This window comes from Rissa tridactyla, chromosome 3 (assembly GCF_028500815.1).
Source record: "Rissa tridactyla isolate bRisTri1 chromosome 3, bRisTri1.patW.cur.20221130, whole genome shotgun sequence".
Taxonomy (NCBI): domain Eukaryota; kingdom Metazoa; phylum Chordata; class Aves; order Charadriiformes; family Laridae; genus Rissa; species Rissa tridactyla.
In genome coordinates, this window is record NC_071468.1 from 28,585,000 (window position 1) to 28,598,722 (window position 13,723).

At 41.0% G+C, this 13,723-nt stretch overlaps 1 long non-coding RNA gene across 1 annotated transcript in view; it reads right to left on the reverse strand.

The window, feature by feature from the left end:
• Window positions 1-13,512: 13,512 nt before the first annotated feature.
• Window positions 13,513-13,723, reverse strand: part of LOC128907448 (uncharacterized) — a 54,239-nt gene continuing 54,028 nt past the window's right edge. The window contains exon 9 of the long non-coding RNA XR_008465609.1: window positions 13,513-13,578. This is a non-coding gene — a long non-coding RNA (uncharacterized LOC128907448). The remainder of the gene's footprint in view (window positions 13,579-13,723) is intronic.

The window sequence follows — 13,723 nt, forward strand, 5'->3', positions numbered from 1 at the left end:
ATGATGAGTTTTCTAATGAGTACAGTTTTTTCTGTCCTATTGTACAAGATCATAGTGTATATTATAATGGAAATGGTCTCCATGAATGCTTTTTGACTTGGTCCACCACAACATCAGCCAGCCACCCTTACGTAACCAGCTCCCTGCTAAACCAGACACAGATGGCTTCTGCACAGAGGCAGACGAGGCACTTTGTTGCACCCTGTTTCAGAAATACAGTAACAAGCAGCCAGGGATACAGTCACATCTGAATTTGCCACCACCATTTTTTCTACCTTGAATATTTGACTATGATTTAAGTATAACCAAAATAAGGATACATTCATGCACGTAAGCACAAAGTAACAGTGAAACAAAAGTAGTTTGCCTTCTGCCATTAAGGCGCTGGCCAGTTTCAGTTAAACTGAAATTTCAGTTTAACTCCACATTTCACATTTTTTAACATGATCCTACATAAATCATTCAGTCTCTCTATGCATTTTATTCTTACCAACAAGAGTGATGTTAAAATATCCATCTTGCTGTCCACTATTTTTTGCCATTGTTCTTTTATACTGTCAACCCTCTAGGGAAAGTACCATCGCTTTCTCCTTGTAAGAGTTACACAGTATTCGAGAGTAAATCCAGTTCAAGTAGATGTTGATTTGGAAGGGGCTTAGGTCCTAAATTTAGGGAGGATAACTCCAAAGCACTCAGCAGAAACCAACTGCCTGAGTTTCCATCCTGGTTTTTGGGCAGGGTCTTTAATCTGCTCTGAACAACACTTCTCACTCTCCACAATGCTCAGCTTTACACTCGTACCTACATGAGCTGGAGTCACCGTTCAATTGGTGCCCTAGGCAATAACGTTACACAAGGTCACAGCACACGTTATACCTGAAGCAATGTGGAAACCTGAAGATGAATGTGGAAACACAGGATACAAACACTCTAGCAATGGCATAAATTATCTGGTAAGATTAACTCTACGTTTATAGTCTGTCAGCATTCCACTGGTCACTTAACAAGAAAGGACAATTTAAGAATGCTGTTGGCATTCACAAAGCCATTTGTAGTTCTGGACACATTTTTTATTGGAGCTATGAAATAAACTTGCTCCGCAGCAATACTTCAAGACAACATAATGAACAAATAAGGTGGCAGGAGCAACAGGTTTTGGTGAAATATAACATTTAACACTCTTTTGATAGTCTAAGCACACATAAGGAAAAGAGAACTTAGCCAAGAAAGCAATTAAAGCTTCAAGCCAAACCCTCTGTGGGCATAAATCAGTTGCACTATTTTATACAAGGTGAAGAGCTGGCCCTGAAATGAATTTACCCTGCTGCTGTGTTATCAAAGAGCTTCTATTCCCCTCTCTTGCTCACCACCGCTTAAAAGGAAGCATCCCATGAAGTATATGCCAGAATCCACACGATATATCTCATTGCATTTCCTCATCATATCCCCTCTGCTGATGACCTCTGGACCCTTCCTTTCAAATCCTCTGTGTTCTGATACCCCCACTGCACAAACATGGTTACCTATTTCCTACAGAAATAAACTTTGCTCAGTAACCATGGACATAGTTTATCCAGTCAGGAAAACACACAAAACAACTGTCCATTGTGAAAAAAATGAAAACGCTCCTGTTCCCATTCAGTGACCCCATCCCCACTGACACCAGAGCAGCAATTTTTCTTATCTGAGGAAACATGACCACATGGGAGAAGATTACACGCTGGAATATTGCAGTCACATTGAGCAATGCCTTTCTTTTTCCTCTTCTGTAATCACAGTACTGAAGGATAGATTTGACAGGATTTTATTGACACAGACTTTTTATAGATCCCGTTAAAAAGTCCCCAGACACTCATTCAGCTTCCTGTACATATAATACAAAAGCACTGCAGAATCATTGTTAGTGAAAATACATTTTGCTGTGAATAGGCAGGGGAGGAGAGAGGGGAATTCCAAAAAACCTTAACAGACATCACTTCAGTACAGCACACTACCTGTGTTACTTTGCCATAACCAAACAGAAATACTTTCTCTTATCATTAAGGGAATTGTAAGACATGGCCTCAGTTCCTAGCCTTAATCTATCTGATCTTTGGCATATATCTCCTTCACCTCATTTCCCTATCTCAACAATAAAGACTGGTTCCTTCACTTCATCTATCTTGTCAAATTAGACATGTACACTAACCCTTTCACCCTACATAATGTGGTTGGAATAATGTAGAGAGCCCTAAAAGCCTTATATCCAGCCACAAAAAGATTCCTGCAGTGAAACACAGAAGCCACAAGGCTACTTACAGAAGTAACATACTACATCACATAACAGCCTGATCTCAGCTGAACCTCCAGAAACACTAATTATATCTTTAATTTTATGTACTTTGAGATCCTAACTGAAGAATTCAGCCAACCATCACAGGAATAGCACCAATACTAGTTAAAGTTGGAAAATAATTTCTTCCTTAGCCTCTTGGTTTCACACATTTATCCACTTTTGAAGCTATTTTTTTTTTTATGCTTTAGGGTAAAAACAAAACAAAACACAACACCAGTACATCTTGCTAAAATGGGAGCAAATTCCCAACAGCTTTTGTGCTATGGAACAGTGGGAAACAAATATACACACACACTTTTCCCATTGTAATGAAATTCTAACCATACTTGTTTTTGAATAGGGCAACAGCAAAAACAGCTGAAGTTTGAAATGTGACACTCAGCACACGTATTGTCCTTAATAAGAAGTACATGGTGTGCTGTGTTTGAGGAAGACATGGGTTTTGCTTTTTTTCTTCATAACTAATTGGCTGAAAAAAAAATCCCTTCCCATTTTAACAGAGCCTAATAAAGCTGTGCCTTTTTGACATCACAACAGTTACCTCTGACCAGATTGACAAGCTCGTGGGCTGCTGAAAAGATTTGTGCGAGGGAAATGTTCATAAATGGATAACATCATACTGTCTGATTCATAAAATGATAGAAACCTGAGTAAAATTGCGTAAAAGTGGTCACTGATCCATAATACAGACCAAAGACTGGCTTTGGCAGCTCAGACTTAACTCAGCCTAAATCTCAGATGAAGTCAGAACACCCATTTCTTCTGGAAAAATTTGTGATCATCTGTGTACTTCACTGTGCCCTGAATTGCCTTTGCACCCAGCTGGAGCTTCCCCTTCTCCAGTCATGAAAGATTTGGAAATTATGTTTCTGGATGTGCCGCTTCCTTTGTAAGTGAGTTCAAGGCCCCTTTTCTGCTACTCCATGTGGAGAAAGAAATGTTGTTTCTAACTGAGTACTGCCGCTACCACCTTCAACTACCTACAGAGTGCAGCTCTTCTGCAAAACAGACAACAAACTCTACACTACTCTTCTAGCTTTTAACCTATTTATGGCCACATTTATGCCTTCATCACTGTGACCACTATTAAGGCCACAGCTGCAATGTACAAAGTCTGATCTGTGTCGCTGTGAGAGTGATCCCAGTGGAACCTCCTTCTCCTCTGGATCAAGGATTCGTATCAGAGCAGCATGGCTATATGGGCCATTTATGTGCAGGATATGCCATGTGTACCATCAGGATTTTGGGCCATTATTGGACCACACCACAAGCACTGAAGGTTACATGCAAGATAGCAAGACAAAACAATGCCATGCCTTAAAGAATTTAGAGTTTGGTCATGCATAATCCAGGAACATGGTCATATAAATCTCAAGATTTACGGGCACCTGCAGGAAGCAGGCTGGCATGGCAGATATCCAGGGACAGATATAGTTTTCAGACAAGAATAGGACAGATGCCCAGAGCATGGAGAGCCACAGGTCCAATATCTATGACCTACGTGTCTCTAGAGAGACCAAGTGCAACTCAGATACAAAGGCAGATGAGCATTCATTACAATCTAGATAAAACAGAGCAATCTGTCCAGGCAGAAACAGGAAAGGGGACATATTTACAGGGTTGTGAGGGTGTATATCCCTCTTATGTAATGTTGTCTTTTAGTCATGGAAGCTCCTCAAGCCTAGTGATGGTCCAGAAATAGTTGTGACTTCCCCCCTACCCTGCAACCAGTCTAACAACATGTTGCAAACTCCCTGTTTTGCCTGCTCCATACAGCACCACAGTGAAACCTTTGCAGCGCGTGGTCTTTCACTCCCAGATCTTAGCTGGTTAAGTTTTCAGTTTAGCAATTCAAAAGATCACTAATACACATAATTTAACATTGCAACAAGCCAAAACCCAGGTTCTAAGCACAAAAACAGACACCTCATGTGTGCTGTCCTAGCTTTCCAGTTGAAATAATTGTCTGTGACTGCCAACACAGAACACATGAGTAAGACACTGGCACTGAAGTGAGTACTGCAAGATCAGTTATCAGGGTTTGCAAGCTTTTCTCAGCAGCATGAAAGGCAGCCATCATTTTCCACCTCTGCAGGATTTCAGCAGAAACAAGCCTTTTTAACTTCATGACGAAGAGATAGCCTTTCAGCCTTACACAATATGTTATGTATATCATTACAGCAGTGCTGCCTGAATACAATCAAAAAATGTAGAGATAAGTGTCCACTGCCTCTCTCTTTCACTTCCCCATTTCCCATTCTCTAGTCACTGACAACTTTAGCTAATCATAGCTAGACTTTCTGCTCCCTCTTGATTACCTTTGAAACTGTTTCTAAGAAGGTCATGTCCAAGGCCATCATTTGGCCTACATCAAAATCCTAGCACCTCCTTGCAGCCCTCAGTCTTAGATGTGTGGCATTGCCGTGAGTCCAGGAGAACAGTCCAAGTCCTGATCCTTAATGCTGAAGTTTTCCAAATTAAGAGAAAAAAGTATTTTTCTTATCTGTAGATCTTCCCAAGCCTTAAAAATACTTGCGAGGACTGCATGTCAGAAAAGGATCAGGCCTTGAATCTCTGAGGTATGCTAGGACAACCACATTCTTCATCTGCTGAAATATGTCGTTATAAGGCATCACTATGGCACAGCCCTTAGCCATACTACAGGATTAAATGCAAGAAGTGATGCCAGGGATGCTGGCAGGAGGTGTCCCAAGGCTGTGTCAGAGAAAACACAAACGGCAGTTTTGTGAGAACACAGAGGTGATCTTTGATGTCTTGTGTTCTCAGTCTTCAGCCAATACCAGACCGATAGCAACACAAAAATCCTGGGGATGAAATACAGTGCCATAGCAAGTGCCACGACTATCAGTTGACATATTGATTTTTGCCAACAAAATGCACACTCTACCATAATCGTACAGGCTGTAGCTGCACCAGGGATACAGAGAAAAGAGTAGGCAAGGTCATCAAGGAGAAAGATGTAGTCCACTCATTTCTGTGATCTCTACAAGGCCAGCCAGAAGGGATATCTCCTCTACGCAACTTTACATAGCTACAAACAAGTTAATGAATCTCAGACACGCTGCATTTTACCCTATCTGCCATCACTGAAGGATACAGAAAGAGCAGAACTGTTTTGTGATGGCTCACAGATTGATGGAGAAAAACATTCTCCTATTAATAGAAGACCTCACCAGGTCAACAATAGAGAGAGTAGAGACGTGCATACTTTCAGTTCCCCTGAAACAGATGGGGTAAGACAGACAGGCCGCTCCTGGCCTTAACATATCACTGTTTTGCTGATGGCTTAGGCAACTATCTTTTACAGTTTCCCATACCTCTCAATGGGCTCCAACCCTTGACCTCATATCAAGTCTTGTCCATAGACAGTTAAAAGTCAGGAGTTGCTAGCTTCTGTTGTTGAGTGACAACTGCACGGTCAATGCCATGAACATAGGGCTTACCACCATAGCAGACACAGAGTAGGGTGTCATGCACATCTTTCAGTATCCTCAGTAATTATTCCAGCCTTGAAACACAGAAGCAAACTTTAATAGCTAATTTTTCTTTATATCTTCCCCATTCATCTTCACCTGACATGGTTAAAAATTCAGAGTATAATAGATCCATACCTATGGTTTTGTCCACCATTGTCAGAAAGCTTCATTTTCTGCAGATGTGGAGAGACAAATAAGCGTTACAGAAATAGTAAGAAGGATCTTATAATTCTCAGATATACTCCTGAGTTGAGGATGGTTTAGTATTTCTGTAACACAGACTTAAAGCAGGGAAGTCTCAATCCTAAAGTACTGCATAATCTGCAGAAGGCATTAGTCTTGTCTCTTCCTGGTTTTTCTCTTGTGCTGACCTTAGAAATAGAAAATTGGGCTGCAGAGGCAATTACTCACACTAATCAACCCCAAACTCATAAAGCAAAGGAACGCTTCTTCCACCTAGAACTAATGAAGCTCATATTCAGACACGTCTCAGTAGCAAGCCCTTGCTGCAGCACCAAGCCTCTTCAGTACAGAAGCTGGACCTATGTCTTGCTTTTAATACCAAAAATGCCCATCAAACTGTACATAGGTTCTTACATACAGCAGATTTCTCAGAGCCATGGAATCACCCGGGCTTTTGCAAATCGGCATGGCATAGTGTCTTTTGTTTAAAATATAACACACTCCCTCATTGCTGAAAGAGAGCATTTTGATATGGTCATCTTGATAATTCTGAATGGGAAGTTCTTAGAAAGAGATATTAAAGACTAATTAAACTCTGGTGCTTCTTGAACTTAGTAGGGGATGAGGATGTTCATCACTTTGCAGATTTCCCCTTATTGTACAGACACAAATGAAGAACAAAAGTGTGCTCACTAAATGATTGTAAAACTTCATTGTTCCTTGCAGAGTTTTAGCATAGTTTTCACAGAGGGGGATTGAGGGGAAGGTTGTTAGGTTTTGGCTGGAAAACCATATTTCAGAACAATGCTAATCAAACTACTAATGACTATCTCATGGATAAGTGTGGCCAGCATTGTTCTTTGCAGAAAAAAAATGTACCAGCATTGTTCAGAGACACTAAACTAGGATTCTTCTGGCTACAATAGACAGCGGAACATGTTGGTACATAACACCATTCTGATGGAGAAGGCGTGATGCTCTCGATGTTTATCTGAACGTTATTGGTGCCTCCTCACTGGAAACAAAGTTATCAGTAATGCTGCTTTTTGCTGGCCTTCCTTCCTTCCCCGCAAATATGACAGACTGCAAGAACAACATTTCAGTTCCAGCTAAATGAGCCACAGGTCAGCTCTAAGTATAATAACTATAAGCTCTAAGCATAATAATATAATAAGACATTTCTAAACATTCGAAAGATTGTGTTTCATGAATAAGCTGCTTTAAATGCTATTTAAACAAACTTATCCACCACTAATACCAATGTTGACATTGCCCTGGATTTATAATGCATTTTCAAAGGTCATTAATATTGTCATCATCAAATATCCAGCATTTCTTCTCTGAAAGGAGAGGATTTTTGTTTTCTAATATTTGATCCGATAGTATCAAAGAGAAACATTTCAAATTTTTTTTCTGCAAACACTTTTGACTCTCTGTTCTAATTCAAGACAAAAATAAAGTAGATATATTTTAAAACCTCAAACATCCCACCAGGCAGGAACTCAGTTTTTTAAGCAAGCTTCATCTACCGTAAAGACAAACCATTTTGAAGATTTCTAGGAAGATTTCTAAATGCACGTTAGCTTATGCTACCAGAACACTTGGTGTTATGGGAAGAGAATACCAAATACAAAATCCTTGGGCAATTTTCCATGTGCACCCTTCTCTTCCCTTCAAGATATGGCAAATGCTTCTACCTCTCTCCACTATACTGACACCATAACTTCATTCTGGGGCATACTCAGCCCACCATTATCATCGCTGAGCATCAGAGTGTCCCAGGGATGCTGGAGACAAAAGTGCAGAAGGCCTGGAGTAGGCTGTAACAGTTGCTGTTGTAGCAGGCCTGAGCACAAATGGTGGCATCATGTTGCTGTAGCCTCACATCGGACTGATCCTTAACACAAACCTGTTTATGAAGGCCATATGACTTAGTTTCACACCAGTTCTCACTCCCTAATCTAATCTCTCCTCTCCAAGAAGGGTGTTTCCATCTGGAGTCCTCTGACAGGTCACAAGGTAGTAGGGGAACATACTCATTTTAACGCTGAAATTCTACAATAAACCAGGTGCACTGATGAGAGCTGTCACTGAGTGGGAGATCCCAGGCCAGTAACTTGGCATAATTCCCCTCAGTACTGTGGGCAGCGGCACTCATGTCTACCTCTATTCTGATCTCTACCTTATTTACACCAGGTAATCTTACTACAATTTGAGAGGAGTGGCAATAACATCTACAGAACAAGACTGGACGTATCAATATTTATTTAAAAATCATTCTAAAATGCATTAAAAGTGAGATGCAGAAAAAGGTGAGAAAATCTGAATAGGATATCCTTACAAGACTTCAATAACTACTGAAAAAAGCCAGTGCTCTAGGGGATATACGGTTAAAATTTGAAAATATAAGTTCTTTCCCTGTGTTTTCAGGTTGTTTTAAAATTAAGTTTAAAAAAAGAAAATCTTCCTGATCACTTTGAGTAGTTTAAACAAAAACATCATGAACATCCAAGACTCGGGGACATCACCAGTTGAAGACTGGATTCATTTTCTGGTGTTTTCCTTGGAACTAGGACGAAGTTGAAAATTAAGTGCTCAACAGCTTTGCTCAGGAAGAGAAAGGTCTGTGGGACTTAAAGCCTAATGCATTAGATGCTCAATAAAGAGTTGTAACTGAGATGCCCACTTGACCACAGACCTTTGGCTCACTCAACAAATACTGGAAAAGGTATTACAGAACTTGCAGACTCTTGCAAAAATTCTATTTTGGAAGGCAAATGCCTCAGCCTCACACAAGTTTAGAAAAATAACTAGGCCAGTACAAAAGGATGTTTACTGTATTATATTTCCCTTTTAAACGTGAGCCTTATTTATTTTATTAAAAAAACAGTATGTATGTGCTTTATCTAGGTTAAGTTATCATTTCATCAACAAACAAGTACTGTACATCCCACCCGCCCAATTTTGGAAGTATCCCAAACAAAAGAAAATAACAGCAGTAAAGAACATCTCAGCTTTATTATTTGATTTTTCTGAAGTGCATCTTTTATGCAACTCACATGCTTTGCCCATAGCACCACTGGGAGAAGTTAGGGTGACTACCAGTATCACAGAATCTGTCTCATACTTGCCTTCACCCATTTGGCTGTCTCACAGGCAATCCAAGGCTTAACACACCAAGTATACTCACATGAAGTCTAATAAGCTCAAAAGGGCATACTCCAGCCATTTCTGAAGCTGCTATTCTGGTTTACTTTTAGCACAGGACATAAGTCAGGTTTTGATAGTATATAACACAGAAATATATGTTATGTCTGATATGAAGCTGTTGTTCATGAAGAAGGAGAGGATAGCCATCCACACGGTACTTAGTCATTGATACTGCTAGGCTTTCTTTATTGAGAAAGGTGTCACAAGGCAAGAGAACAGGAGAGTGCAGGGCCACTTCGGCTAAAGCAAAAAGATAATACAGAACCTGAGGTAAAGCTCTAATCTAAAATGCATAAGTTGGTGTCTGAGGAGTATTATGTACATCCTATTGTACGCTATACCAACTGGAATTTTCTTCATTCAGAAGACTCTTGCTTAGTCACATGAATGTAGCTCTACACGGTATTAATCAGGGAGGAACACGTTCAAGTCAGAGGAACTCCACTGAGGCAATGGAGTTACACCAGTTGAATTGTGTTGGGAAAGAGACATTGACAATAGGGTCAAGCCTTGTGTTTAAATCAGTCCACCACAGAAAACCTTGCGCATAATAGCCAAGCTTATAGCACATTAAAAATACATTGTGAAAAGAGAAAAAATGCCATGCTTTATTTTGTAGTTACCAAAACCTCCTTTTTCTCCTTTGCCATATGCAAGTCATTGCTAGAAGAGCCTCTTTGTTCTGGCCAAGAAAGCTGGCATGAGGAAAGGGAGGTGCCTGGTCCCTAAAAATGAGATCCCTTTAATATTACTGATAGACTATTCTTTAAAGAGATCCATCTGTTTCTTATTTGGCATATTCAGAATAGTAGCTTGTTACATTTTTACAAGAATCTGTGTGATCCAAGAAAAGCAAAACCTCATGTAATGAAAGAAAAAGAGAGAATACTTATTAAAGACTCCCATCCATGCTGTACAACTTAAACATCCATCTCCAAAATGGCTTCAGCCTGTTACATTCACAGCTGTCGAATTTCTTTGCTTCAGGGGAAAGGGGGTAGAAGGCTACTTATTTCCCTTCAGTTTTCCAAAATATGCCTAAAAGTACCATCTCCTAAGTCCAGAATAAATCTTCTCTTCTTGCGAGTCAGTATGAAATGCTGCACTTCATAGCTGTATTACAAACAACAGGTTCCTTCAAAGTCCTAAGCTGCTCCTGCAAGAATTTAAGCTGAAGGCAGGAGCTGAGGTATAATGAAGTCAGGTCAGGACCAATCTATGACAGTAGGTACCTTTGTCCGGATAACAACAGTTGCAAATATTATTCTGAGCTGAGTGTGGGAGTACAGAAGATGCACTGCCAAAGGTGGGAAAGAAAAAAAAGTCCCCACGTAAAGACTGGGTCTTTCTTCAAGTATTAAGTATATGGTTTCCTAACAACAGAAAGGGCTTGTATTCAGCTTATAGTATATATACGTAAGCTTGCTCAATTGCCTGAAATAGTCAGGAGCATCATTTCTTAGTGAATGCAGCCAATATAAAGTTATTTGGAATCCAGTGCTTCTGTTTTATCCTAGCAAAGAATTAAACCTAATTATTCACAGTATTTATCAGCACTGCTCCCTCTTCTAGCTGGTACTTAAATCAACATTACAAAATGTTATATGCCTTCCTGATCTATAAAATCATTTAATTGTATTCTCAATTTTGAGGATGCATATTACCTATTGACAACACCCATGCATAAGTATTTATATCATATTTAATATACTATTTAAGTAAAACCAAACCTACTTCTGAACCAACAGACAGTGAGAATTCAAGACATAAATATTATCAGAGTAAAAATTTAGTACTATGACTAGACTCCTGAGAAGTCATTTGATTTTTCAGAGGCAATATTATTTACAAAAAGGTTTCTATGCACTACAGTGCCTACAACTCATTTTATGCAGCTGTAGGTTCAGGGCACTGCCGTGAATCAGCTGTAAGCAGGCAAAGTAGATAATGCAGTTAAATGCCAGTACCATTAACCTCCAAATAATTGCCTTTTTTTTTAATTACCATATAATTGTACACAAGAAGCATTGTTCTTCTTTTTATAGAGAAGTACTTATCCCATAGTCATGAAGAAAGACATTGAAACTGATGTCACATAGAAGCTGCTGAAATTTTCCTGAGTCTGCAGATGCTCCAAACTCACAATCAGCAAAATCAAATGATCATCAAGATTCAGAAGCAAGAACTGCCATTGAAACAAACGATTTTAGCAGCAGAACCACAAGCTGATGTGCTTCCTTTTCAGTTTCAAAATGAAAGAGCAGTTAGTCACTTTCACGGTGCTCAAGAGTTACACAAAAACCAAGTCTCCTCTGCCTTCAACTGCAAACTGCTTGTGCCTGACAGAAAGCAGCATGCAGTCCTGCCGCCGGTCACAAGCCTCCACTCCTGCCTTGACTCCAAGCGCAAAGGGCAGCACCACAAGCCCCTGTTGCTCCCTACTCCACTGCCAGAATGTCTCCATTGATCTTCTACAATGCATTGGTGCTCTGTCAGTCCAAAAATAACACTGGTGTTATGCTTCAAATTTAGGATTTGAAACAATACAAAATGAACTGGATAGCAGAAGAGTGCTACTGATTAGCACAGACAGCAAGGGAGGAAAGTCAGAGTGCTCTTTTACATGAAGGCTAATACAACACAAGTAGGGCGTTTAATTTTAGTAATGCATTTGGCTAATGGGATATTCCACTAGCTGCTCTTTGTGTGTTGCCAGTTTGCAATAAGGGTGGAAGGAGGTCTTGGCACAGAAAATAGAAAAGACCTCTGGTTTCCGAGGTTGGAAGGATAATGGGATGCATCTTTCAAAACTAGTTCTTGGAAAAAGATGCATCGTGAAGCACCATCCCGCTCTGGGATTACAGAGAAGTACTGATGCTTTGCAGAGACCACTGCTAATTCCTCCAGCTCAGAAGAGTGCCCCTGATAATATGCAGGATATACTGACAAACTCAAAAATGCATTTCCCTTCAGCTGTCAAGCAATGAGGACATCTTGATCCCAGAGACAGTGTTAATCAGTCTCCGGATGGACCTTAGATTATTTGTTACAATTTCAAAACTTTGCTTTAAAAAAAAGGAAAGAAAAGAAAGAGAGCCCTGACAATGCATATATATCTTAAAGCCATCCCTTAATGCCATCTGAGCTTCAGAATGGGTTGCACTGGAACTTCCTGTGAATGAAAAATGCACTGGCAGCCCCACTGAAGCCAGGCTTCCCCCCGCAAGGCCTTCACCATTTCTGGTGAAAAACTTGTGATATAAGCTATTATGTAAAGATAAAATCTGCATTAGGAAATCTCAGCTCTTTCTCAGCTAAGCCTGAAACAAGACAGTAGAGCTGTTTTCATGTCTGAAAAGGTGTAAACCTGTACTTAATTTCAGAAAGCTCATGATTTAAAATTTCACTTTTGCGCCAGATGCGTTATTGTCATACAGCATGCCAAAGTCATGTACTTCAAGGGAATGCACTACAACAACGGTAAGATAAAAGGCAGATTCCAATACCTGCTTTCATCGGAAGTGTGGTTCATTCCTGAGAATGAAGGACAGCACTTCTGACATGAGGAGCCCTTTCCTTCTGTAGGCCCATGCTGCTTCACAGGAACATATTGTTAGAAAAGGCTGCGTCTGCTGTATCTAGACACAATGAAGGTATTTCTACGCACTGTGGGTAGCAAGGGCTCACCACAAACTCTCTGTCAGGGTGCCATGCAGGATGGTGTCTCCCTGGAGCAGGGGTACTGGTAGCGGTGGAGGGCTCTCCAGGGGTCCATCAGGGCAGGGCCTCACCAGCCAGGGCCTATCCCACCGCCCCAGCCAGGAGCCTGCAGCTGGGGGGCACTGGGGCAGCTCCAGCCCCGGGCATCGGGCACCTCCCTGGGGACAGGGACAGGCCGAGGCCAGGCCGGGTTGTGGGCCTGCGGGTGAGCCTGGCTCGGCAGGGCCCAGGGCTGGGCAGGGCAGGGAGGCAAGGAGCTGGAGACCATCCCTGCTGCGGCCTCGCTGGGGCAGGGTCTGATGGCCCCAGGGGCTGACATGGGGTCCTGGGCAGGCTGGGGGAGCCCTGGGGGCCAAGCAGGGACACCGGGGCCTGTTGGTGTCCCCTGGGCCCTGACACTCTAAAGCTGTACTCATTAACGATGCCTATGGAAGTATATTGGAGTAAATTATACAATTTTATGAATAAAATACATTTAAAATATTACCAAACAGCAGGATTATGAGCTATTAAAGCTATTAAAATGCCAGTACTTTGTTCATATGTAAGGTAACATACATTTACTAACCGGTAGACATTACACAGTAGTTCTCGGTTGGAGGAGGGAAGGGAAGAGCCTGCTGAGTGCAAGACCTGTTTGGGTTCAGAAAGGAAGAAAACCCTTCTCACGTATTGGACAACTTCCTTATTCAATCCCAATGAACAAACCCCTCTTTTCAGAGCTCTGAACACCTCAACTTGTATTTCTCTTCTCATGCAGGAGAGAAACATAAAGACT